This window comes from Suricata suricatta, chromosome 8 (genome assembly GCF_006229205.1).
Source record: "Suricata suricatta isolate VVHF042 chromosome 8, meerkat_22Aug2017_6uvM2_HiC, whole genome shotgun sequence".
NCBI classification, from domain to species: Eukaryota; Metazoa; Chordata; class Mammalia; order Carnivora; family Herpestidae; genus Suricata; species Suricata suricatta.
Window position 1 is genome coordinate 100,758,353 of NC_043707.1, and position 27,856 is coordinate 100,786,208.

General features: G+C 44.5%; 1 protein-coding gene and 1 pseudogene across 1 annotated transcript in view; one reads left to right on the plus strand and one right to left on the minus strand.

Moving 5' to 3' along the window:
- The window catches only part of TUT4 (terminal uridylyl transferase 4), a 221,715-nt gene that overhangs the window by 8,967 nt on the left and 184,892 nt on the right, over positions 1-27,856 (plus strand). The window lies entirely within an intron of this gene.
- On the minus strand, positions 373-11,753 carry LOC115297927 (annotated as a pseudogene).

Sequence of the window (27,856 nt, forward strand, 5' to 3'; positions counted from 1 at the left end):
CACTCTACCCACTAGATGCCCATAGTACCCATCCCCCAGTTGTGACAGCAAAAAATGTCTCTAGACATTGTCAAATATCAACTAAATATCGATCCATAATTAAGGTTTGGCAAATAGCTAAACTACTAAGTGCTAAGATAAAACCTGATAAATAAAGTATATTGTTTATAAAGTGTTAAATGATAACTAAAGTGTTAGTAGAAAATCAAATATCAACATTTAAGTATTAGCTGATTTACCAAGGGATTAATTTAAAACTAAGTTGTTAGCAGGTACTGGTTAGTCAATGACCAAGGTAATAGTTGATAAGGATTTATTTTATTTTTTTTTTAATTTTTTTTCCGTTATTTAATCCGGTTCTTTATAAGACACTCAGAACACCAGTTTGTGAGGGTAAAGCCCATTCGTGAGAGCAAACAGAGCGGAGGTAGCCCTGAAGCTGAGGGACAGCTTTGATTTTTGGCAGAATTTGTGAGTCCACAGCTTTCTGATCCACCTTGCGCTGCTCTGTGATCTCATATTTTTCTTTTTCGGTATCAAAGATCTCCCCTTCCTGGTGTCTGGGTTTACGCAGCTTCTTCTTCTTCTTAAAATAAGCATCTGTGAGGTGTTTGGGGATTTTTACAGTGCTGATATCAATTTTGGTGGACGTGGCAATCACAAATTTTTGATGTGTTCTCCGCAGAGGAACACGATTGAGGGACAGAGGTCCAGTCACAAGCAGCAAACCACTGCTGAGTTGCTTCAGAAAAACCACCCTCCTGCCCCTGTGGCGCCCAGTGAGGATGATCAGGGTGGTCCCAGGCGTGATGCTGGCTCGCGGTTTCCTCACGTGCTGACCGAAAGGTTTTTTGCCGTGGCCCAACAGCTTCCGAGGCACGTCTTCGGTAGGGTAATCCTTGGGCATCTTGCGGAGTTTAACCACTCGGGTACCATTCTTGTCACCACCGACTGGTTTTGTGACCGTAGCAAGAACCTTCTTCTTTTTCTTTTCGGTCCTCGATTTAGCTGCTGAATACTTCCTCTTGTACATGGCCTTACTTGAATACATCGCCGATCGGGAGTACCTGCCAATTCCTCTCACTAGGACTGGGTTTCGGCTGCAGTGGGGCTTCCCCTTCTTCGGCGTTTTAGCCTTATGGTTACCCTTCTTGACCTTGCCACCAGCAACAGCCTTCTTGGCTTCGGGTTTCTTCTCCTTCGTAGCTGGCTTCTCGGCTTTTTTGCCCCTCACCTTGCAAGATGGGAAAGAGCTGATAAGGATTTAAAGTGAGGTTTTTTTTCCTATGGGACTCTTGCACATCTGAGGGGATATGGGGGCAGCAGAAGGCTGATAAAGCCTAGGAATGAAGGTCTAATTGGGACTACAAATTCCTCAGCTGGATTCTAAATTTCTGGAGGAAACTGACAGCATAGAGCTGGTGCTCAAAATGCTTACTTTTTAATTAAATGTAATACTAAGAGCCAGGTGCTGTGCTAGGGGGAAAAGGGAGGGCAGTTGCTTAAGCAATAATTCTATAGTGAGCAAGTGTTGTGTGAATGGAAAGCCTTTGGGGGTTTGTGAAGGCTGAGTGGAAGGGAGAGAGGTGTGTTTCGGAGAGATGATGAGCTTAGTTCTGGACATGTTGAACTGAAGTATTTGTAGACATGTTCAGTAGGCAGGTGAATAGTAGGAGTCCAGTGTAGATACAGGGTAGAGATTTGGGTGTCAACAGGGCATGGATGGTGGTCAAAACCATGAGAATAAATGAGGTGACTGCAGAAGAGTACATGGTGTGAGAAAAAGGACCAGCCTATTACCCCAAAGAAGACCAATAGGGAAGGAGTGGGCAGGAGGAAGAGACATTAACAGATACTGAAAGGAAGGAGCACCCAAAGAGATAGGGGTAGATCCAAGAGAAGATACTGGCATGAAAGAGACTGTGTCAGGGAGAAGAGTGTAGTCATCAATGGCAGGTGTGGCTGAGAGGTTAAGCAGGACAAGTCAGAGAGACATCCATTGAGAATGTGGTTCTGGGGGCGCCTGGCTGGCTCAGTCGGTAGAGTGTGCAACTTTTTTTTTAATGTTTATTTTTTTAAGTATATTTATTTGAGAGAGAGAGAGTGAGTGGGGAAGGGACAAAGAGAGAGGGAGTGAGAGAGACTCCTAAGCAGGCTCCACCCCAACAGTGTGGAGCCTGATGTGGGGCCTGACCCCACGAACTGCAAGAAACCAAGAATCAGATGAGACAGCGAGCAAGCATGGGGGAGGGGCACCCAGCTGCCCCAATATTTATATTTTAGAGAGAGAGAGGCTGTGGGGGAGGGGCAGAGAAGAGAATGTGGTTCTGAGGGGTCCACCACAAACATTTCTGTGATTGCTGCATTTTGTTGTGTGTGTGTATGTGCATGGCATATGTAGACCTGGAACTTGGAGTGCCGTGTGTTGTGTAAAGGCAGGCTTGGAGGCCATGATAGCGGGGCTTGTGGTGGGCTCACAGAGAGCCTTCTTTTACTCTGGGTAGCTTTTGAGAAGGACCATTAAGGGCCACTGCAAGAACTGTAAGCGCAATTCAGCCCTTTTATTGTCCACTGGCAAAACGGAAGACAGCAGAGAGGAAACAATTTGCTCAGTCTATGAGTCAGGGACACAGCCAGAACTTGAATCTGAGTCTCCCTTCTAGAAGAGTGATCTTGGGAGAAGTGGACTTGATATTCTTATTAGCCAATGAATTACTGACCAGTGACTTTACTCATCACCTCTGTTTTTAGCTGCCTCTTTTTATATTTATATAAAGGTGAAATACATGTTTTACATACAAAATTCAAACATTACAGAAATACTTAATAAAGACAGCGAAGGACTCTTGTTAGGCCCTCTTTCCCCTGACTCCCTCATTGACAACCACCATTACTAGTTTGGTCTATATTCCTCCCTCTCTCTCTCTCCCACTTACTAAACATTGAACATTTTTGATAAAAATATTATGCTCACTTACAATGGATTTTTTTCAGATTTTATTTTTTAAGTAATCTCTACCTCCAACGTGGGGCTTGAATTTATAATCCCAAGATTACGAGTCGCACGCTCTACTGACTGAGCCAGCTAGGTACCCCTATTCTGGATTTGTGTGTGTGTGTGCATGTATTCATTCTGTTTTACAATTTGCCCTTTTTACACTTTTGGAAAACTTATTATGATGGTATACAGAAATCTAAGTCATCCATTTTGGGGCACCTGGATTGCTCAACAGGTAGAGCATGTGACTCTTGATCTTGGGGTTGTAAGTTTGAGCCCCATGTTGGATGTAGAGATATCTTAAAAATATTTTTAAGAAAGAAATCTAATTCATTCACATTAAGAACTGTATTAGTGTGCCATTTGGATTTGTACCATAATTTATTATCGGACCATATTGATGGACACAGGGGTACATCCAATTTTTACTATTATTAACAGTGTACGTACATATTATTGTACATATGTATTTGCACAATTAGGGAGACTTCTAGGATGAGAAATGATGGATTAAAGGGCATGAATGTTTTGTTTTAAAAGATATTGCCAAATCACCCTCCAAAAACTTATGTCAGTTAATTGTCCCACCAGCAGCTACCGTGAATGCCCTTTTCCCCACATCCTTACCAACTATGAGTATTATCATTTAAAACATCTTTCCAACTTTAATGAGGCTGAACATCTTTTCATATCCTTATTATCCAGCTACATTATCCTGTGAATGATCTCTTCATATCTTTTGCTTATTTGTTATTGTAGTGTACTTTTGGTCAGTGAGTTCTAATTGGGCAATGATTGGCTTGATAAAATAGGAAGTCTTTGTACCAGATTGCTAACAATGTTTATCTACTTCCAGGGAGTGAGATACAGAAAACAAGAGAGATAATTTCATTAAAAAATTTTTTTTAATGTTTATATATTCTTGAGAGAGATACAAAGTGCGAGGGAGGAGGGGCAGAGAGAGAAGGAGAGAGTCTGAAACAGGCTCCAGGCTGAGCTGTCAGCGCAGAGCCCAGTGTGGGGCCTGAACTCACGAACCGTGAGATCATGACCTGAGCCGAAGTCGGATGCTTAATGGACTGAGCCACCCAGGTGCCTTGATACTTTCATTTTTATTTAATATCATCCTGTATTATTTTACAACCTATTTGCATTACTTTTTCAATTAAAAAAATAATACAGAGGAAAACAACAACAACAACAAATATATCTTTGGCCTGGATTCTCAATGGCTGGAAATTCATGTTGGGTGCAAGTTTTTATTGATTACAAGTTATTTTTTGGTTCCCATGCAAAAAACATTTGTTGAATGCCTCCTGGTGAGCTGGCACTGCCCTGGCACCTTTCATAGGTCGTTCATCCTCATCCTCACAACAGCCCTGTGAGGTAGGAATTGGTCCTATCTTATAGAGTTCTTAATAGGCAGGAGATTATTGCTTGATATACTTCTATTTGCCACATGTTTTCATGGGCTAGAGGTACTTATTGGCTGGTGATTCATTGGTCAAGAGCTCTCACTGGCCAGGAGTTCTTTCTTATAGGTTGTTCTAAGACTCACATACAAAATATTAGATTCCCCCCCCCCCCCCCGCATAGGAATGATAGAGTAGGTGGGATAAAAGTGGAGGAAGGAGAGTCCATAGGCCTTCCCTCCGAGCACCACTGAGCACAACTGAGTTTGCTTTGGTCACCATCCAAGGTGTAGGATGGGGGGAATGGGCAGTGGGAGAGGAGAGAAAGTGCTTATAAGTCTTCTCGCTTCTTCAGGATGAGCTTCCTCACGAGTGCTGTGATCTGGGGCCTGATCTCCTCCACCGACACAGTTGAGTCCCAAGCCCCTACCACTTTTCCATCTGGGGCCACTAGGTACTTCCAGAAGTTCCAGGTGGGCTCCTTCCCAGAAGTCTCTAGAGAAAAAGGAAGAAGGAAAGCAAAATGTGCTTCCCGGTCCCCCTCTCCTGGAATTCCACTATCAGTGTCCATCCTTTGCTTGAAGCAGTTGTTTTATTATTTAGAATTAACTAGAGAGCTTTTAAAAATCCTGATGCCCAGGCCACACGCCAGACTACTTAAATCAGAATCTCTGGTGGTAAAGCTCAGCAATCAATAATTTTTTTAAAGTTTATTTATACGTTTTGAGAGAAAGTGCAACTGGGAGAGGGGCAAAGGGAGAGAGAGAATCCCAAGCAGGCTCCATGCTGTCAGTGCAGAGCCCAGTGCCAGGCTCCTCGATCCTGTGAACTATGAGATCATGACCCAAGCCCAAACCAAGGGTCAGATGCTTAACTGACAGAGCCACCCAAGCACCCCCAGGCATCAGTACTTTTTTAAAAACTCCCCAGGAGGTGTCAATATGGCCCCAAGGTTGAGAACCTCTGCTTTAGGATTCTGTGAAGTACTTGATAAAGCAGTGTCGGATCCTCCCTTCTTAATGATCCCAAACTACTAAATAGTCTACACCCTATCCTCTAAGGAAATCCTAATGGTTTCCAAATATTAGTCTGTGGACTGGTTGCATCTGAATCTTGGTGGTGGGGGTGGGGGAAAGTGCTTAAAAATAAACATTCTTGGGCTCTGTTTCAGTAGGACTCAGACTAAACCACTTTTAAGAGTTCCCTGGTTGCTACTAAAGCACAGTTAGGGTTGAGCTATAACTATGGGAACTGGAAAGGTACAAATAAAAACACACAGGGAAAAAAAAGCAAATATTAGGATTGACCCATAGGGTAAAATTCAAACCTGCCTCAGTAAGAGATCTTTTGTTTGCTATACTGTTTTCATTTACTCCTCCAGGAAAATGGATGGGGGGTGGTAGTGAGGGATGTGAAGGCAATCAGAAGCAAGTCACAGAAGGCAAAAATGGAGCCCCCAAAGGAAGAGAAAGGTCCAACAAAGGAAACAGGACCATAATGATAAGCTTGGCCCATTGACCTCGTTTTATAGTTCTGAGGCTTCTGGGGATTCAGAGAGGCCTATTTCTGAAATATTAAGATCTGGTATTTTAGCTCCGAAGATTTCCCTCCATAGTCTACACACTTTGCGCCTACCTCAGGACAGGAGATACCTGTCAGCCATCTTGGTCAGCCTTCTCCAGGCATGTGGCATCCCCTGTCTGCCCTTGGTTTCTCCATCCTAAACCCATAAACTTGACTAATTCACATTGACTAAATCTAAGGGCCTCAGTCTCCTTTTATTTTTTTTTTAATTTTTTTTAATGTTTTATTTATTTTTAATACAGAGAGAGACAGAGCATGAGAGGGGGAGGGGCAGAGAGAGAAGGAGACACAGAACTGGAAGCAGGCTCCAGGCTCTGAGCTAGCTGTTAGCACAGAGCCTGACGCGGGGCTCGAACCCACAAACGTGAGATCTGACCTGAGCCGAAGTCGGAGGCTTAACCGACTGAGCCACCCAGGCGCCCCCTCAGTCTCCTTTTAAAATCCCTGTGTATCAAGACAGGACCCCAGGGAAGTCTACTAGAGTGACCCTGAGGGAGAACTTCAAGGCAGCAGGGGTAGAGATATGCTCAGGCAGGAATACCTCTCGGCCCATTTTCAAAGATGAGTGCTGGAACAGACAATGAACTTATTTGCAGGGCTCTGGAAGGGGCCCCAGGTCACCTGATCAGCAAATAGCTCCTGCTGCCCAGGGAGCCATGACCTCAGCCAGCTGAGGGAAGGTGGGGGAAAGGATCAGGACTCACGGGTCAGGTACTTGAAGGCAGGGTGGGCACCAGTGCCGGAAACTGCGACCTTGCTAAACATGGGAAAAGAGACACTGTAGGTGCGGCGGGCGAAACTCTCGATCTCCTTGTTGCTATCGGGCTCCTGCTGGCCAAACTGGTTGCAGGGGAAGGCAAGCACATTGAAGTGGTGGGGCCCCAGGTCCTGCTGCAGCTGCTGCAAGGCTCTGTAGTGCTGGTCTGTGAAGCCGCACTCGCTAGCCACGTTCACCACCAGGGACACCTGGGTGACAGAGACAAAACCCAGATACATACACAGCCCAGTGAAGAGTCGTGTACTTGCACATGCCCGACACACCCACATGCTGACCACCCCGCAACAATTAATGCTTTCTCGTATATTCAAGAGCACAAGGTATACATATATAAATGCCCAGTGCTCTCACAAATACATGAACACATGCACAGAGGCACAAATGAAATCAAACATTCAGCGGCTTGCAGATATATGTGCACACATACACAAACGTCCATGAGAATAAGTATACAATATAAATAAATGGGGATCCATATGCCCCATGATACAAAAATATAGTAGCACACATCACACATGCCCACAAACATGCACAACACATTTACACAGAGAGGCACATACCCTGGTGAGCTCACATCAGGAGGTAATGTGGGGGCACCTGGGTGGCTCAGTTGGTTAAGCATCTAACTCTTCATTTTGGCTTAGGTCATGATTTCATGATTGTGAGATCAAGCCCCATATCCGGCTCTGCCCTGAGCCTATGGAGCCTGCTTAAGATTCTCTCTCTCTCTCTCTCTCTCTCTCTCTCTCTCTCTCTCTCTCTCTCTCTCTTCCTCTCCCCCCCAGCCTTTCTCCCTTGCTGGCATGCTCTCTCTCTAAAATAAAAAAAATTAAAACAAAAATTAAAATAAGACAGAAGGTAATGCAGGGGAATGGAAAGGCATACCTGGGTTCAACTTCTAGCTCAGTCAACTGGCACTCATCAGTTTACATGAGTAATAAACCCTTCTAAGAAACCCAGTGTGAACCCTCTAAAAGCAGGAGCTATGTCCTCTTCAGCCCTGGGCCTGACATATGGAAAAGTCTCAGAAAGCGCTGAATAAATAAGTAAATGTGCACACACACACCATCACCTGCATGAGTATAGAGATATAGAGACAGACATGGGTTTTCTTCATAAAATGACCCCTTGGCAATCCCTTTTGGCACCTCTACCTCCAGCACACAAATATCACTTTCTTGAGTCACTAGACACATCTTGAAACTTATTATCACCTTATAATAAGTGCATTTATTTATAGCCTTTAGGTGGTAAATACAAAGCTGGCCAATGGAACTCGACTACAATACAGCAATTAGAATTTTGGCACCAAGGCTGTAATACATTGTTAAAGAATTCTTAAATCTTACCCCATATCTAGGCAGCCTAGCTCTATCTCTTTGGTCACTTTTTTGAAAGAGCTGGAATTACACTCCATAAAGAGGGCCACCCCCCAGAGACACTGGGGCACTGGACATGCACAGGCACAAACTGCTCAGGCTAGACAGGGTTTTTCAACTTCAGCACTATTGACATTTGGGGCCAGATTATTCTTTTTTTTTTTTTTTAATTTCTTTCTTTTGAGACAGAGGAAGAGAATGCAAGTGAGGGTAGAGGCAGAGAAAGAAACAGAATCCCAAGCAGGCTCTAAGCTGTCAGTACAGCTGGCTTGATCTCACGAACATGTGATCATGACTGAGCCAAAATTAAGAGTCGGTGCTTAATGAATGGACTGAACCACCCAGGTGCCCTACTGGGACAGATAATTCTATTAGGGACTTTCCTATTCATTGTTTAACAACATCCCTGGCCTCTACCCACTAGGTGTCTAGTTAAAAAATATTTTTTTTAATGTTTATTTATTTGAGAGAGAGAGAGAGCATGAGCAGGAGAGGGGCAAAAAGAGGGGGAGACACAGAAACTGAAGCAAATTCCAGGTTCTGAGCTGTCAGCAGAGAGTGATGCAAAGTTAAAACCCATGACCCATGAAATCGTGACCTGAGCTAAAGTCGCAGACTTAACTGACTGAGCCACCCAAGCACTCCAATGTCTAGTTTTGACAATCAAAATTGTCTTCAAACATTGATGTATGTCTCCAGGGGAGCAAAATCACCCCCAGTTGAGAACTACCGGGCTGGATGATGAGAACCGTTGAGCTGTCACTCCTATATCCTGCCTCTATCAGATGAGGAAGGACCCATTCTATGGGGCCACAGGCCATTAGAACAACCTCCCCCATTTGTGTCAGCATGTCATATTCTGCCTGTGGTGCTGAGAAAATGGGACCCTTAACTCCTTTCCTTAATTAGGCGTCTTCCTCTTTCTTTTCTGCTGGATCCCTGGGCAATGAGAGCATTAAAAGTTGTTTATTTTTAACCTACATCTTGTACCTCTGCCCACCCTTGGAAGGAGGGAAATCCTGCTTCTGGTTCCACACCTGAAACCAAAAAGCTTCTCCTTAAACTGACCAAAACATGGATGGACAGACACACCCAAATACACATAGTTAATTTATATATGTGCATATCCAAACATAGAGACAGACTCGGATGTGCACGTAGAAGCAAGGTAACAAACCATTTGCACACATACTACCCTTGGGCCTACATGCACAGAAGCTCACACCGTAGACAAGCATATTCGCAGGTAGTCACCCATTCATCCATACTCAATACAAGTCTAAATGACCGCCTTCCCAGTTAGCTTCAGGGCATAAACTATACAATCTTGCTCATGGCTTTGTCTCCAGAGCTGGATCCAGTGCCAGGAATGTAGTGGGAGCCTGTAAATCTCTTTCAATTTTTAAAAATACTGTGGTAAAATATACATAATGAGCCAGTAATTATTCACAGGTGAATGAATGACCAAATGGTAGCCCTAGCTTGGGTTAACTCACAGAATCATTTACAGCTTCTCTGGACTATTTCTGGTTTCCCTCTAAACCTGGCAGCTAAGAGCTTGGGCTTTGGAGCTGGACTGCCTATTTTCAAATTCTCACTCTGTCTTTTAGCAGGTGTGTGACTTTGTTCTTTTCCTTTTAAAAATGTTTTCCAATTTCTTTCTGATTGATTTCTTGGCTTCTCACTCCCATGCTTTTTAGGATTTACCAGTAACTGAGAGTATGAAAACACTCAGAATTCTGGGATCACTTCTCTGGGTCATTTTTCTCCTGGATTTCTGTTCTTGACATCCTGGGTGCCTTATTACTTCTGAAAATAAATAGACTTTGTTCTACTTCCATCTTAGAACTTATTACCACTGTACTAGGAACTACCTTGTTCATTTCTGTTCCTGTTCTGTTCTTCTCCCTTCTCCATTTCATATAAGCTCTATTGAAGTGGAAACTTGTCGGTTTTGTTCGCCACTGCATCCCAAAGACTGGCCTAGTACTTAGTATACAGTAGGTACTCAATGATAAATAATGAATGATTGAATAGAAGAGCTAGTCAAGGGCTAAACCTGGGGCTCTCTGTCAAGCTACACTAGAAGGAAGGGGAGGCCTCACTAGGAATGAGCCTTACTCTTACTGGCTCTTTGTCCTTAGTCCTGGATGAGTTTCCTGCTGGAGCCCACCAAACACAGGTAGGGAGCACTCTACCAAGAGCTTCCACACTGTCTTCTCATTTGAAATTCATAATACCTGAGGGACAATCAGGACAAGGAATACTGCCCCCAGGACTCTCAGCAAAATTGGGCATTTTAAGGTTTAGAAAGTACTTTCTTCACAACAGACTTGCTCCCAGGAGAAGAATGCTGATAGCCATTTTTGTGTGGTCCATCCAAATCTGGATACTGTACCTATGTGTTCATTACCAACTCGCTACCTTTCCCACACCAAGGTCCTAGGGCCATCTTGAGAAATGGGACTCTGAGTGCTCTTCATTAAACACAGTGCGACATCTAGGCCTCTGAACATACTGTTCCAGGCCCCTGTTGGTCCCTCCCTACTCTCTTCAGCCTCATCTTCCACCACTCAGCCTCATGCTTTATGCTCCTTCAAGCAGATCTGCTTGACGGCCACCCACTCCTCCTCCATACTTCTTGCTGTTGGTTTGCTTCTGAGCCTTGGTATGAACAGTTCTCTGCCTGGAATGCTCTTCTTGGTCTTGCCAAAACTCACTCTTGTTTCAAAGGCTCACCCAGGGACATTTCCTCTCTGCGTCCTGAGAGACTTGGTAATGAGATAGCAGTTGGCCTGCATGACTCTTGTATCTCAGCCTGAGCTGCCATCTTTGGAGTTTGCCTCGAGAAGCCCACAGATGGATGGGCACAGAGTTCTCTCCAGGCTCTGTGCTTTCTAGAGCTGTATGACCTTTCCTCTGGGCCTTTGTGTCCTCTCTAAAGGATGATCTGTGCACCTTAACTGCTAACTCCCCCTGCACTGCATATTCATTTGCACAGGGTTCTCACTGGACTCAGTATCAGCAACAATCCCAATTCCAGAGTGGAAACGGGATGGGAGAGACAAAGGCGGCAGAATGCTAGGGTTGCCTTTCGCCCCGTGCTTGACACAGGCCTAGCCCGGCAAGCAGCCTCTGGGAGAGGTCCGGCCTCCACTGCCCAAAGTCGCTGCGAGGGAAACCGGCGTCGGCTGGGAGAGTTTCGGGTTTCACTGCCCGCCGGGCAGTGCCACGTAGTCGCGGGATAGACTCAGTGCAGGATCTGGGGGCGCCGCACCCCGGTGGGAATGCCGGGGCGGGGGGGGGGGGGGGGGGGGGGGGGGGGGGGGGGGGGGGACCCGGGGCGGGGCCGCGGAGACCCCTAGGGGCCACACCCGCAGGGTCCCGGGCTGCGGGGTTCCCTCAACGGGCCCTGCGCGGGCAGCGCCCAGGCCCCGCGGGCGGACACTCACCGAACCGCGGTACTTCTCCAGCGACACCAACTTGCCCCGGATGTTGACCGCCTTGAAGTCGTAGAAGTCCTGCTCCCGCTGCGCGCAGGCCGCGGCTGATAGGAGCAGCCACGCCGCCACCAGTGCACCCACCATGACTCACTCCCGAGCTGGTGGCTCTGCGAGGGCAAAATCCAGGCGGGGGGACCCAGCGTGGGGGGCGGGCGGAGGCGGCACCGGCGCCAGGGGGCCGGCGAGGCAGGACGCGCCCCCTCGCCTTCTGCCCCGCTGGCGGTGGAGCGCCGGGCTCTGGACCTCAGTCTCCCCATCTGCGCCGCCGGAGCGTTGGACTGCGCGCCGGTTTCCGACCCCAGAGCCGTGGTTTCAGGCTTCTGACCACTGAGGCCATTCTGACTGCAGGCAGTGAGGCTCCGTCTTGTTTCAGGATGCAGCGACTTGGTAGGGAAAGAGTGGTGAAAAATCCGATTTGAGAGTTCAGCTTTTAAGTAGCTCAGTGGCCTTAGGCTGGTCAGACCCCTTCTCTGGGCTTCAGCTTCTCCATGAGTTCAGTGGGGCCTCCCTTCCTGATGCATCTAGGCAATATAGAATGGGAGTAATAGAAAAACTGGAGATGAAACTGATGGGAGAAAAGAAACAAACGCCAGACTTTGGGGCGGTTCTCAGTCTCCAGTCAGAATTCCTGAGGCTTACAGACTGTAACACTTCTACAGCTCTCTCAAGTACTTCCTTTATTGCCTTACCTCTATAGCTTTGCTCTTATTAGTGTCTCTTTCCCTGATAGCTGGAAACATGCCCTGAGATATATTTGCAATTACTCCTGAGTACATGGCCCACTGATACACATCTGAAGGGTCTCCAGGCTGATGTTTTACTAGGCAGTAGTAAATACCCTTATCATAGCAGCAGCTAGCCCCTCAAGGTCCTGAAAGCTTTACTTCCAAAATCCTTGGAGATTTAAGCTATCCCTAACCCCTACTAACTAAAAAGTGTATAATCCGTGACTTCACAATCCCAGTGCAGCTCTTTCTGCCCACGGGTCCCGAGCCAGGCTTTAATAAGAGCACTTCTTGCACTGAAAAGCCTCAAGAATTCTTTCTTGACCATTTACTCCTGGCCCACATCACATCAAAAGGCTTTGTCAGCTGAATGGTGCCTACAAACTTTAGGTGAATGAACGTGTACATTCCCTGAAAGAGATGACACAGAGAAAGGGAAGAGAGAACAGAGGGCCTGTTGTAGATTGGGTTCCAGGGAGGCAGATACTGAAATAGAGGTTGCAATGCAGGAATTCATGAGGGAGCCCCTTGGGACCAACACCTATGGAAGGGAGGGAGCAAACAGGAGTGGGCACAAGTCCACCTCTCCATGCAGGCCCAAGTACAGTCTTGGTTGATCCCATGGGGACTCCAAAGCTAGAACAGCCCATCAGAGTAGTCCCCAGATAAATGAAAATGGCCAGGCCAAGACTTTATGTCCCTGATACACCTGTCTTTGGATGTGGGGCCATCTGGGAAGGGGTGTGACAGGAGCCAAGGTACCCTGTCCTTGGAGGGGCTGACAGTTAAATGTTTTCCACTGACAGCACTCCCAGCAGCTGGTGGGTCAGGACTTTACTGAGGGGGAATCTGGGCAGCACATTACAACATCTCCCACACTCAGAAAACCTGTACTTGTTGAGGCCACTTTTAGACAGAGCCTTGAAGGGTAATGGTACGTAGAAAAGGCCACAGAGACCACCTGGCTGAATACAGACAGGCCCATCAGGTGACCCACCTCAAAATACCCATGGGCCCAAACTGACCAATGGGCCACTTACAACTAGACACAGTTACCAAAAAAGGGAGAATTCCATATGTGGCCATACCTCCTCACCTTTCCCCTTTAAAAACAGCCCCCACTTGGGGTGCCAGGGTGGTTCAGTTGGTTAAGCATCCAACTCTTGATTTTGGCTCAGGTCATGCTCTCACTGTTCATGAGTTCAAGCCCCATATCGAGCTCCACGCTGACAGTAGATAGAATCTGCTTGGGATTCTCTCTCTCCCTCTGTCTCTGCCCCTTCCCTCCTCAAAATAAATAAATAAACTTTAAACAAACAAACAAAAATAACTGGCCCCACCCACTGCCTGTTTACTGCTCACCCAGTTGCTCCCTTACTGTGTATTCAATAAACTTCTAGCTGCTTTGTTCTGCCCACGGTGAATTCTTTCATCACCTGTGCCACAGGCTTCCATCCTATTGTCACCCCACATCTGCGGTTCCCATTCCATCCGGACGGACACACCATTTAAACACCATATTGCTGAGCCCCACAAAATGCCAAGCATGGTGCTGGGTGCTGACGCTGTCCTAGTTCTTCAGGAGCTCACAGGCCACTGTGACAGTGTAGCCGGGACGCAGGGGTGCAAGAGCTCTTGGTTCCAAGCATCCCAAATAGACCAAGTTTGGCTACCCATCGCTGACAAAATCCAAAGGCAGAAAGACAAGTGGTGGTGAAACAGGAAAGGAATTTATTTCAGTGAGGACAACACCGGGAAGACAATGGAGTCTCAACAGCTATCTCCAAAGTGGCAAAAATACGTCCAGGTTTATATAAGGAAAATGTGGGACAAAAGTGGGTGGGCATGTGCAGGTAGGCAGTGACAGTCAAACTGATCATTGTCTCGGAGTCCATCACAGGTAGGGCCTTGCTGGCTCAGGTCAGTCCTGATTGTTTGAGAGGGTGTTTGTGCTGTCAGTTTGGGTTCCCACATCCCAAACCCAGGGATGCTTTGCCTGCAGGGTCTTCCACCTGAGCCTAGAGACAAACTGGATGAAAGAACCTACCTGGAAAATTTGAGGTTGAAATGGAGGTAGCCAAAATCTACTTTCATGAGAAACCAGGTAAACTGGAGATTTCATATGATGTGGGAAGGGCTAAGCATTCCTACAGCCATTCAACGAACACTTAGTGAGCGCCTGGCCTATGCCAGGTTCTCCTCTAGGTTCCTTTTATGCAACAATGAACAAGACGGCATGGTTCCTACCCAAAGGGAGACAGATATTAAATAATTCATAAATAGGTCTATAATTACTGCTGTGTTAAGTACCACCTAATCTAACCTAGTAGAGAAGGCAGAAGCAGGCAAGGAGGGCTTCCCAGAGGAAGGTTTGAGCTGCATTCTGAAGAATAAGTAGAAATTGGGCAGGTTGAAACAAGGAAGCAAATTCAAAGATCCTGAGTGAGAGAGAAACATGGTGCGTTGAGAAACAAAGAAGGCTAGCCTGGCTGGAAGCAAAGAGAGCATAAGGTAAGAAGGGAAGGTAGCGAGGAAGGCAGGTGGTAGGCCACAGTAAAGACTATGGTCTTTAAGCCAAGAAATGAGGGTGGTTTGTTGTTGTTATTTAAAGCAGGGTGGTGGCAGTGAGTCCTATGGCATAGGTGTGGAAAGATACCTCTGGCTCTTCCAAAGAGAGTGGGTAGAAAGGAGAAAGAGTGCATGTGTTCTAGATGCTGAGGTAAAAGAAACTGCGTTTTTGAGGCCTGGAGGCAGTTGCTAACCTGGTAGTCAGGAAAGGCTTCTTATAGGTGGTAACACTAGAACCTTGTCTTCAAAGAGGAATGGGAATTCTCCAGTTTGGGGAAGGAGCGGGCAAAGATGTCAGCCTGAGAAAGCAGAGTCTGTTAAGGGGCAGAGTCTTCGCAAGAGTCAGCTTGGCTGTTGAGATGGGAGGGGTAGATTGTAGATGAGGTAGGAACAGTCAGCAGGGGCCAGATGGAGAAGGGCCTTGAGTGCCTAGGAGCTTGGACTTCACTCTCTATGCTGTGGTGAGCAAAGTTTTTGAAGGTGGGCACAAGCTTGCACAGTTAATGAGACTTAAATCCAGGCCTTCGGACTCAGAACATGGGGTCTTTCTGCACTGCCAGGGTGGCTCTCTCTTCAGGAGCAGACAGCATTATCAGGAGAAGAGGAAAACCAGAGAAACAGTGCTTCAGACCAGGGCCAAGACAGGAATAAAGTGCTCCTGCCTTCCACTCCCTCCTCTGCCCCGCCTCCGTGGGATCCTTGAGCCTGTGATACTCCTCTGGTATTAAATGGCTCCCCCTTTACTCTGCCCCATGAAGATGCTGATCTCCCTTCCCGCCATCTGTCCCTTTCACTCAGCCTTTCCCTGGGTGTCCCAATAACCACGAGTTCTCAAATTCTGCCCCATGCAGAGTTTTGCAAGGTTGGCCAAGCTGTTTTCTGTACAATCCAGATAGGCAGGCATTTCTACTAAGCAGGAAAAAAAAAAGAGGTGAAATGTTTCTCACTTGTAAATTTCTCTGCTGGGGCCTACCCTTCTCCCCTATTCATGCTTTGGAGCCCAGTTCAGATATCACCCCCCACCCCGTGGTACTAAACCACTCTCTTCTCTGATGCCTTTTGCCTAGTACAATTTCCTCTTGGTGGGCTGATAATATTGTGCGGTTATCTGTTTCCATGGTCACAGGGGCAGGCTGGAGTATAGATGAATCATCTTGTCCCCCTGGCATGCATTAGCTACTCAGCAAATATTCATTTTTTGTAAACCTTCTGGTGACTTTCATTATTTGTCTATGCTGGAATCTGATATGAGATGCTACTGATTTCAGCCATCAGTGTATATTTTGTCATTTTATTTTCAGTCCACTATGAATTTTTTTGTGTTTCTGAAAGAGCACAGCTATTGCCAAATGGTCTATCTATACAAGTGGGAGCCAAATGCACACACAGTTCTTAGCTGAACACCTGGAAGGGTGAGGGACTCACTCCTGGATCTCCTATAAAACCTCAAAGAAGCTTTTAATGGGCATTTAGAATACTCATTAATGTTTTGTTTATTCAAATAGTTGAGCACCTACTATCTACAAAACACATTTTAAGGACTAGGAATACAGTAGTTAATAAGACAGGCAAAAAAAAAAACCCACAAAAATTTTCGAACTTACATTCTAGTAGGGGGAAAAAGAATAATTAAAATTGATAATATGAAACATACATATAACGCATTAGGTGGTGAGAGGGATGGGGAATGTGATGGTAGGGTGGGTGGGGAGACATTGTAACTTTAATTCGAATGATCAGGAGACCTCACTACTTTCTCACTGAGAAAGTGGCATCAGGCAAAGACCTAACGAAGAGAGCAAACAATGGGAAAACAAGAAGAGCAACATTCCAGATAGAGGAGACAGCAAGTACAAAGGCCCTGAGGCAGAAACATGCTTAATGTGTTTGGAGAATAGCAAAGAGACCTTTGGAATCTGAGAGGTGAAGTCATTAAAGAGTTTTAAGCAGGGGAATGGCATTTCTAATTCATATTTCAATAGAATCACTGACAGCCATACTGAAGTAAGGAGGCCAGTCAGGAGGCTATTACAATAATCAATGTGAAGTAAAATGCAGGCTTATACAGAAGTGAGGGCAATGGATGTGGTGTAAAATAGTCAGATTCTGAATATATTTTGAAAGCAGAGGCAAAAGGGTTTCCTGATAGTTGAATGTCGCAGATGGCTTTAAAGTTTTGGCAGAGCAACTGGAAGAATGAAGTTTTGCTATTAAATCGAAATGAAGATGCCTACAGAGGCAACTGGTTTGGGATGGAAAACCAAGAGCTCATTTGGGACCTGTTAAATCTGAGTGGCTCACTAGCAGTGGTATGCTGGGAAATGTTTGACAAATGCTGCACCAAGGGAAAAAGGTGTGTGTGTGCATATGGGCACTTACACCCATATAAGTGTATTATAAAGTTTACTGATTTAAATGACACATGGCACATGATTCACAAATACTAAAATTTAGTAATTCTCCCCGGTCTACGAGAGATATGTTCCAAGACCCACAGTAGATGCCTGAAACCATGGATAGCGCTGAACCCTATATAAAACTATGTTTTTTCCTATATTACCTGAGAGAGTTTCATTTACAAATAGGCACAGTAAGAGACTAACAATAAGTACAAATAATAAAATAGAACCGTTGTAACAATAGTGTTTAATAGTTATGTGGATGTGGTCTTTCTCTCTCTCTCAAAACACCTTGTACTGTGTTTGTAACCATGGCACAGGGGTGTAAGAACACCTGGCTCCAGGGTCCCCAAACAGACTAGGTTCAGCCGCTGGCAGCTGACAAAATCTAAAGGCAGAGAGACGAGTAGCGGGGAAACAGGAAAGGGATTTATTTCAGTGAGGCCAACACCAGGAAGGCAATGGACCAGCGTCTAAAAGACAGTCTCCGAAGTGCTATAAATACCTTCTAGGTTTATATAAGGAAAATGTGTGACAATGGTGGGTGGGTACTTGAGGTGGGCAACAAAGGTTAGGTTGATCATTATCTTGAGGTCAGTCACCATGGGGTCTTGCTGGCTAAGGGCAGTCCTGACTGCTTGAGGGGTATTTTGGGTTCCCATCCCCAAAATGTGTGTACTTTGCCCACAGTCTTTTGCCTGAGTTAAGAGATATGCTGGAAAGAACTTAATTGATGTGTGAAAGTACAGACTGAGGTCAAAATGCAGGTGGCTGAAGTCCCCTTTTCACCCTTCTTATGGTTACGTAAGATAATAAAATACCTATGGGATGAGAGAAGGTGAGGTGAACAATTAGGCATTTGTAATGTAGTATTTGGCAATAATTGACCTTCTGATGGTACATCAGAAGGAGGACTGTCTAGGGTGCCTGGATGGCTCAGGTAAGTGTCTGACTTCAGGTCACAGTTTACGAGTTCAAACCCCATGGTCTTGTGGTTCGTGATTCTGAGCCCCATGTCGGGCTCTGTGCTGACAGCTCAGAGCCTGAAGCCTGCTTTGGATTCTGTGTCTCCCTTGCTTTCTACCCCTCCCCTGCTCATGCTCTGTCTCTGTCTCTCTCTCAAATAAATAAACATCTTTAAAAAAATTTTTTTACAAAAAGGAAGAATGTCTTTTTCTAGACTGCCTTTGACCCAAGGTAAGTGAAAATACAGAAGGCAAAATCTTGGACAAGGGAGGACTACTTTATATAATACTTCCTATGACAGGGGAGCCTGGGTGGCTGTGGTTCGTGAGTTCAAGCCCCACATTGGGCTCTGTGCTGTCAGGGTGGAACATGCTTCAGATCTGTCCCTGCTTGCCTCCAATTTCTCTCTCAAAAATAAATAAACGTTTAAAAATTTTTTTAAATGCTCTTTATCTTAAATTCCATATGGCAAATTTATTCTAATAGGATGTTTTGATTTTTGCCAAACTTTTTTTTAAAGTAATCTCTATATCCAACATAGGGCTTGAATTCACGACCCCAAGATCAAGAGTCACAGGCTCTACGGACAGAGCCAGCCAAGCACCACAGTTTCTACCAAATTTGTATCCATAGCCAGATAATGACTGCAATTCCTGAACAAGTATAGTTTCAAGTTTCAGCCATAAAAAAGAATAAAATCTTGCCTTTTGCAAGGATGTGCAATGACAGTGACCTCTAGAGAGTATAATGCTAAGTGAAGTAAGTCACAGAGAAAGAGAAATATCACATCATTTCACTCAGATGTGGAATCTAAAAATAAAACAAGGGGAAAAAAGAGCCCCCAAAACACTCTTACCTACAGAAAAAAAACAGATGATCTCCAGAGAGTAGGTGGGTGGGTGAAGGGGTGAAATAGGGGACAGGGACTAAGAGTACACTTATCATGATGAGCACTAAGTAATGTATTGAATTGGTGAATCACTGTATTGTACACCCAAAACTGATATAACATGGTATGTGAACTACAGTGGAATTAAAATAAAAATTGAAATTTAAAGGAAGTATAGTTCCAAGGTGAATACTGATTAATATTTGTTCACATTAACAGTAAGATGAGGGCCGCCTGGCTGGCTCAGTCAGTAGAGCATGTGGCTCTTCATGGTGGTGAGTTCAAGCCCCACAGTGGGTGTAGAGCCTACTTAAAAACAAACAAACAAAAACAAAATAGTAAGATGAAAGTGAAACAATAAAGACTTCACTAGTCAATGACACAAATGATTGCTTTGCTGACTCAGTAGTTTTTCAATACTGAAAGTATAGTTCTTCAATTTTTTTAATGTTTTTTACAGTGTAATAGCTACAGCCACAGTGCAATCTAAATTTAATCTGTATTATTAAAATATTTTACATCACTTTCTTAAGTTTGGGCAATCAACATAGTAATATGTCAAATTCTGGTTGCCTTTTGCCAATTTCGTGCAATGTAATACTCTCACTATGGCTGGTTTGGAGCTACCAACATATCATTGACTGTGGAGTTAGGAAAAGTTGTAAGAATACTACACCATCATATAGTATTTCCACAATACAGAAAGAATAGATGTAAATAACACCAAGAGCATAGAAAATAATAAAATATAGTAATTAGAAAGTGATGAGTTTTGACTTTTACCTTTTAATATAATTTATTTAATTTTAAGTTTACATAGTTTAATTTTTAGTAATGACTGTTTAACAAGAGGCTGGACGAATTCCTGAAATATAACAATTGGCTCTAGAAGCCAGCCATAGACACTCCTCCTTTCTCTAGTGAGGTTGGATATCTCAGTGTGGACTTGGAAGAAAGCTCTAGGTCAGAGATATAAATTTGGGAGTGGATAGCATATGGAGTATTTAAAGCCAGGATACTGAATGATGATGGAGAGTTGGTGTTGATGGACAGGAGAACCAAGCACAGTTCTTGGGACTCCAACATTCAGCATCAGGAAGATAAAGAAGAATCAGGAAAGTGGGAGGGAACCAGAAGAGAAGACTTATCAGAGTAGCTAGAAGAACAAGACCAATAGAGTGCAGTATCATGGAGGCCAAGTGACAAACTTGTTTCAAGATAGAGTTATTATTTCTTTATTTATTTGTATTTTTTTGTTTTTTTAATTTTTAAATTTTATTTATTAAAAATTTTTTAAATTTTTATTTATTTTTGAGAGACAGAGGTACAGACAGAGTGTGAGCAGGGGAGGGGCAGAGAGGGAGGGAGACCCAGACTCAGAAACAGGCTCCAGGCTCTGAGCCATCAGCACAGAGCCTGATGCAGGGATTGAACCCACAAATCGTGAGACTGAGCCACCCAGGTGCCCCTAATTTTTAAATTTAAAATTTTTTGTTTTGTTTTATTTCACCAAGCAGTTATTAACTAGCCAAATGCTGCTGATAAATCTAGTAAGATTAGGACTGAGAACTGAACATTGGATTTAGCAATTTGTCCTTAAACAATTAAGAGAATCAAACAAAAATACAATATTTTCATGCCTTTTTGGCACTACTTATGCAGCTACCCCTGCCATTTTTTTCTCTGTTCCTTATTCTTCTAGCAAGTTCCCATCCTGCTTCCAGGTTTTATCAGTCAGAGTCTCAATAGGAAACAGATGACACACTCAGATTAGGTTTCTTTACAAAAGGACTAGTTTCGAACATGTGGGTGGAGTGTAGAGGAAGACAAGGGATAGCTCAAGAACTATGTGAGCTGTTACACCCCTTGACCTGAAAGGGTGGGGAGAGGGAGGAGAGATTACAGAAACTGGAAGAGTATTGTTCATCAAATACTGTTCATCAAGATTATGGAAGGGACACTTACTTTCAAAAACGGTTCACAGTCAGGGGCACCTGGGTGGCTCAGTAGGTTAAGCACTGACTTCAGCTCAGGTCATGAGGTCACCGTTCTGGAGGTGGAGCCCCGTATGGAGGCCTGCGTGGAGCCAGGTTGGGCACTGTGCTGACAGTGCAGAATTTGCTTGGGATTCTCTCTCTCTATTCCTCCCCTGCTCGTGTCTGTGCCCTCTCTCTCAAATAAAAACAAAACCTAGAAAAAACAAAAAAAGGTTCACACCATGAGGGAAACTTGCAGGAAGTAGCCAAGGAGTTAATTATCCAGCCCTCCTTCTCACCAATCACTGTGAGGGTGTTGGCCCAGACCTAGGTGGAAAGTGGAGGCCAGAGAGCAAAGGAGCCAATGGACTTAGTCTCCACACGTTTGGTGGAGTGGGCAGACAGTGGGTGAACAGTGGATCTAAAAGCTAAACAGACGGTATCCAGCACACAGACCCAACTCAAAAAACAATTTCTGAGACTCTTCTCAACATTTGTTAAAAAATTATTTTAATTTTTTTATTTTAGAGAGAGGTAAGTAGGGGAGAGGGGCACAAAGAAAGAGAGAGAGAAAGAAAGAAAAAGTCTCAAGCAGGCTCCACACTTGGAGCATGGAGCCTAACGTGGGGTTTGATCCCACAACCCTGAGATCAGGACCTGAGCTGAAATCAACTTGGACGTTCAACCAACTAAGCCACCCAGATGCCCCTTTTAAACTTTTATTCTTTTTTAAAAATGTTTTATTTATTGTTGAGACAGAGAGAGACAGAGCATGAGCGGGGAGGGCGGAGAGAGAGGGAGACACAGAATCTGAAGCAGGCTCCAGGCTCTGAACTAGCGGTCAGCACAGACCCTGACGCGGGGCTCAAACTCATGAACAGTGAGATCGTGACCTGAGCCGAAGCCAGACGCTCAGCCAACTGAGCCACCCAGGCGCCCCTAAAATTTTATTCTTGAGTAATCTCTACACCCAACCTGGGGTTCAAACTCACAACCCTGAAGATCAAGAGTTGCATGCTTCACTGGCTGAGCCAGCCAGCCACCCCTCTCAATATCTTTAGGTAGTTAGGAGTGCCTATTCTAAGCTTCCCTTTAACATAGTACTTAATACTGTATTGCAATCCTGGCTGCACCTTAGAATCACCTGTGGAGTTTTAAAAAATATTGATGTCCAGTCTCATTCCAGATCAGCTGAATCAGAAAGTTAGGGAATAGGTTCTCAACACTAGTGCTTTTTAAACATCCTCCAGGTGATTCTTTTTTTTAATGTTTTTTTTTCCCTATTTTTGAGAGACAGAGAGAGTGTGAGCAGGGGAGGGAGACACAGAATTTGAAGCAGGCTCCAAGCTCTGAGCTGTCAGCACAGAGCCCAACACAGGGCTGGAACCCACAAACTGTGAGATCATGACCTGAGCCGAAGCCGGACGCTCAACCAACTGAGCCACCCAGGCGCCCCTTTCCTTCAGGTGATTCTAAGGTAGAGCCAGGATTGAGAACCACTGCTGTGTTGTCATTGCCTACCTATGTTTCCTTGAGGAGTGTCTGAGTGCTTGGAGGGTAAGATCATGTCTTTTAAATGCAGCATGGAATCTGATACAGGGCAGGTGCTTAGCACATTACAGAAAGGTCACATTACAGAGTGTGATAACTTCACATTTTGTGTAATTTTGTTAGAATTGTGCTATATATATCACCTATGGTATTGTTTTCAATCTAGAAATTGCAGCCCACTAATAGGTCATAGACCAGCATGGGGGAAGAAAAGGAATTGAATAGAAATACAAGAATAGGTGACATGTAGTAAGGGTTAGTGTAGTATTGTGACACAGGTGTGGGTGGTCCAGATTGCAACATAAACTGTTTCTACTGCGAATTGCATTCACAATGCTTGAAATCCAGTGACCTAAGACAAGTAATCTCTCTGTGCTTCTGTTTCCTTCTCTTTTTTTTTAATTTTTACAGTTATTTATTTATTTATTTTTAATGTTTTATTTATTTTTGATACAGAGAGAGACAGAGCATGAAAGGGGGAGGGGCAGAGAGAGAAGGAGACACAGAACTGGAAGCAGGCTCCAGGCTCTGAGCTAGCTGTCAGCACAGAGCCCGACGCGGGGCTCGAACCCACAAACATGAGATCTGACCTGAGCCAAAGTCGGACGCTCAACCGACTGAGCCACCCAGGCGCCCCTACATTTATTTATTTTTGAGAGACAGAGTGTGAACAGGGGAGGGGCAGAGAGAGAAGGACAGAATCTGAAGCAGGCTCCAGGCTCTGAGCAAGCATTCAGCATAGAGCCCGACACAGGGCTCAAACCCATGAGCCATGAGATCATGACTTGAGCTGAAGTCTGATTCTCAACCAACTAAGCCACCCAGGCACCCCTTCCTGTCTTTTAAAATAGAGATAATAATATTACCTCCTACCTCATGGGATTGTAATGAAGATTAAACCAAGTAATGCACATAAAGTGCTAGGTGTTTAGCACAGAGTACATAATCAACAGTACCTGTTTTATTGTTCAATAAGAAAAACACTTTTTAAAAGCAGAAAGTAAAATTTTAGTGGTCCCTGGGTGACTCAGTCAGTAGAGTGTCCGACTCTTGGTTTCAGCTCAGGTCATGATCTTGTGGTTGGTGAGTTCTAGCTCTGCAATCAGGCTCTGGTGCAGACAGTGCTGAGTCTGCTTGGGATTCTGTCTCTCTCCCTGTCTCTCCTCCCCTCCCACGCTGGTAGTCACCATCTTTCTCTCTCAAAAATAAATAAATAAACTTTAAAAAGTGTTTAATAAATAAATATTTATTAACTTATCCTGCAATTACTGCTGTATAAAAGAGAGGGGTTTTTTTTCTAAATTTTTTTTATGTCTTTATTTTATTTTGAGAGAGAGAGAGACAGAGAATGAGCAGGGGAGGAGCAGAGAGAGAGGGAGACACAGAATCCAAAGCAGGCTCCAGGCTCTGAGCTGTCAGCACAGAGCCTGACGTGGGGCTCAAACCCACAGACTATGAGAATCATGACCTGAGCCAAAGTTGGACGCTTAACCTACTGAGCCACCCAGGTGCCCTGTGTTTTTTTCCCTTAAATCAGTTATTATTGGAAAATGCTATGGCAATAAGTAACCTTTTACAAATAGGAAGCAATGTATCCAACCTCTTTCCTTTTCTTGAGGTCAGGAATGTTGTGGGGCCTGATTAGGGTGGTAGAGGTGCTGCCTTAAATTCTATCTGAGGCTTAAGTCCTATTAATATCTCCATTGCTTCTGACTGGTGCCCACAGGCTATCTCTTGCACCTGCTCTTGGAAAATTAGCACATGTCTGTTTAAAGGCCCTTGGGAGTAGGCTCTAAGCAGGGCTTACTTACTTGAATATCCAAAGCACTTAACACCATACCTGGTACTCAATAAATAGGCTAAACTATTGATAACTGTTTTGTGACCTTTATCAATCCACACACTCTGGACCAGAGTTTCCTGTGTATAAAATGAGAGACTGAATGGAAATTAGAGGTAAAAGGAACCTCTGATCTTACAAGTAAGAAAGCTAAGACTCAACTAGGGGAAGGGACTTATGTAAGTTCCCATGACAAGTTGGTAGAGTTACAGAGGTTATAGTTAAAGTTTCTCAGTTCCGTGGTAGAGCACTTTCTATGGTATTGTATTGTCAAACAAATTGCAAAATCCTGGCATGCAGTTAGAGTCAACAAATGAAAGATACACATAGCAGCAGGGATAGATCTTAAAAAATATAATGTGTTGTGCAAAAGTAAGATACAGAGTGAGATACATAATCCAATTCCATTTACATAAATATAAAATGTGTGCACACAATATGAAAACACACATTTTTCGGGGCACCTGGGTAGCTCAGTTGGTTAAGTGTCTGACTTTGGCTCAGGTCATGATCTCACAGGTTCATGAGTTCAAGCCCTGAATTGAAATCTGTGCTGACAGCTTAGAGCCTGGAGCCTGCTTCAGATTCTGCGTCTCCCTCTCTCTCTGCCCCTCCCCGACTCATACTCTCTTTCAAAAATAAATAAACCTTTTTTAAGTCTTTAATGTTTATTTATTTTTGAGAGAGAGAGACAGACAGACAGACAGAATCCGAAGCAGGCTCCAGGCTTTGAGCTGTCAGCACAGAGCCTGATGCAGGGCTTAAACCCATAAACTATGAGATCATGACCATAAGCTGAAGATGGCCGCTTAGCCAACTGAGCCACCCAGGTGCCCCTAAACATTTTTTAAATTAAAAAAAAAAAAGAAAATGCATATTTTGTAATATTTGTGCAATATAAACCCGTTGCACAATCTACACTTTAAAGAGTTACCTGCAGGGGTAGGGAGAGGAAAGAGGGTAGAAGAGAATCAATAGGGGCATCTGCTGCCTCAGTTCACAGAGCATGTGATTCTTGATCTTGGGGTCATGAGTTCAAGCCCCATGCTGGGTGTAGAGATTACATTAAAAAAAGAGAGCGAGTGAGAGAGAGAGAGAGAGAATAAATGAATGAATGAATGAATGAATGAATGAAAAGTAAAACAAGAGACAGGCCTTCAAGGCCAAAGAAGACAACTGAGTAATACGTTTAACTCAACTCTCTGCACTTAAAGTTTAAAAATAAAATAAAATAGGGGCACCTGGATGGCTCAGTCAGTTGTGTCAGACTCTTGGTTTCTGCTCAGGGCATATCTCATGGTTTGTGAGTTTGAGCCCTACACTGGGCTCTGTGCTGACAGTGTGGAGCCTGCTTGAGATTCTCTCTCTCCCTGTCTCTCTGCCCCTACCCCACTCATGCTTTCTATCTTTCTCTCTCTCTCAAAAATAAATAAATAAACAAACAAACAAACAAACAAACACAATCTTTGTGTCTTTTTGGGGATTTTATTTCTAGCAGTATATGTAAAATGCAAAGCAGATAGGCGTCATTGATTTCTTTCTTTTTTCTTTTCTTTTCTTTTTTTTTTAATGTTTCTTTTATTTTTGAGAGACAGAGAGAGACAGACTGTGAGCTGTCAGCACAAAGCCCAAAGTGGGCCTTGAACTCATGAACCGTAAGATCATGACCTGAGCCAAAGTCAGACACCTAACCTACTGAGCCATCCAGGCTCTTTTTCTTTCTTGAGAGAGAGAGAGAGAGAGAGAGAGAGAGAGAGAGCGGGAGAACCAGGGAGAGGGGCAGAAGAGAGAGAGAGAGAGAGAGAGTCTCTTAGGAGCCCAACGCTGGCCTCAATCCCACAACCCTAGGATCATAACCTGAACCAAACAAAATCAAGAGTAGGACACTCAACCGACTGAGCCACCCACGTACCCAAGTGTCATTGATTTCTAAAAATTTCCCTTCCTCTCCTGAGCCTCTATCCTCTAAGCCTCAGCCTCTCTCATTCGGACTCCTGCAGCAGCTTTTTTCTTGGCCTCCCTGCCTCTACTCTCTCCCCATCCAATTCAATGCAATTTTCCACAGAGAGACCAGACTAAGCGTCCTCACACAAAATTCTGATCATGGTTCTGCTTTGTTTAGATACTTTTCAGTGACAACTTGTGACCAAACAATATATCTTTTTCTATCTAGCTTCTTTCACTTATCATCGGTCATTTGGTTATCCATTCTGTTACATTATGAGTTTTTTGAGGAAAGAGACAGTGTTTTATTAATCTCTAAATCTCCAATACCTAGCCCAGGGCCTGGCACTTGGTGGGAGCACAGTGAGTATTTGAGGAATGAACGGATGCATGATTCCCCTGAGACTTTGTAATTAAACTGGCCATTTCCCCATCGTCAGTGGGGCCCCAGCTTCGGATCCCTGGGTGATGCAGGTGAGTTGCTAAGCAACAGCATGAGGTTGGCTCTCGGGTCACAGTGGAGAGTGTGCAGTGGAGGCCAAGGCTGAGGTAATTAGAAACACTTCTATTCAGCAGCCTCTGAACTGCCTCTGGTTTTGCCCCTCTAGCCCATCCCCCACACAGCTGCAGGAGGGATCTTTCTAAAACAAGCATAAACCATAGCACTCCCGTATTTCAAGACCTTTGGGCTCTCAGTTGAGGAAGCTAAGGTTCAGAGGTTTGAAATAACTTGCCCAATGTCCACATAACAGGTAAAGTGCAGAGCTAAACCCAGGTTTTTCTGATTCAAAACCCCAAGACCTTTCCAGTATTTTGATTTTGGATGAGTTGAATTTGGGGTGCCCACAGGTCATCAGGTGGAGAGATCCAGGAGTCCGTGGGTCACATTGCTGCCCTTCCCATCAAAGCCTTCCATGGAGTAGGTGCTTCAGCAACAAATAAAACAAATAAAGCTAGAAGACCGGTTCCCTGTGAGAAAAGGGATAATCTTGAAGGTTCCATCCACTTTCATATATGGAGTTTCATTTAGTGGGCTTTGATCCAGAGAGCAGCAACATCCGGACTCCAGAGCCTGTCTCCTGACTTCACTGATCCCAGAAAGGCACACAGAGTGATAAGCCCTTGACTCAGACTAGAAGAACAGGGGAGTTGTCAGGAAAGGATTCTGGGACAAAGGGATGTTTTTTTTGTTTTGTTTTGTTTTGTTTCTGATCTTTTTTTTTCGTTTTTGTTTTTTTAATTTTTTTTCCCCATAATATTTTATTGTCAAATTGTTTTCCATACAACACCCAGTGCTCTACCCCTTAAGTGCCCTCCACCATCACCACCACCTCTTTTCCCCCC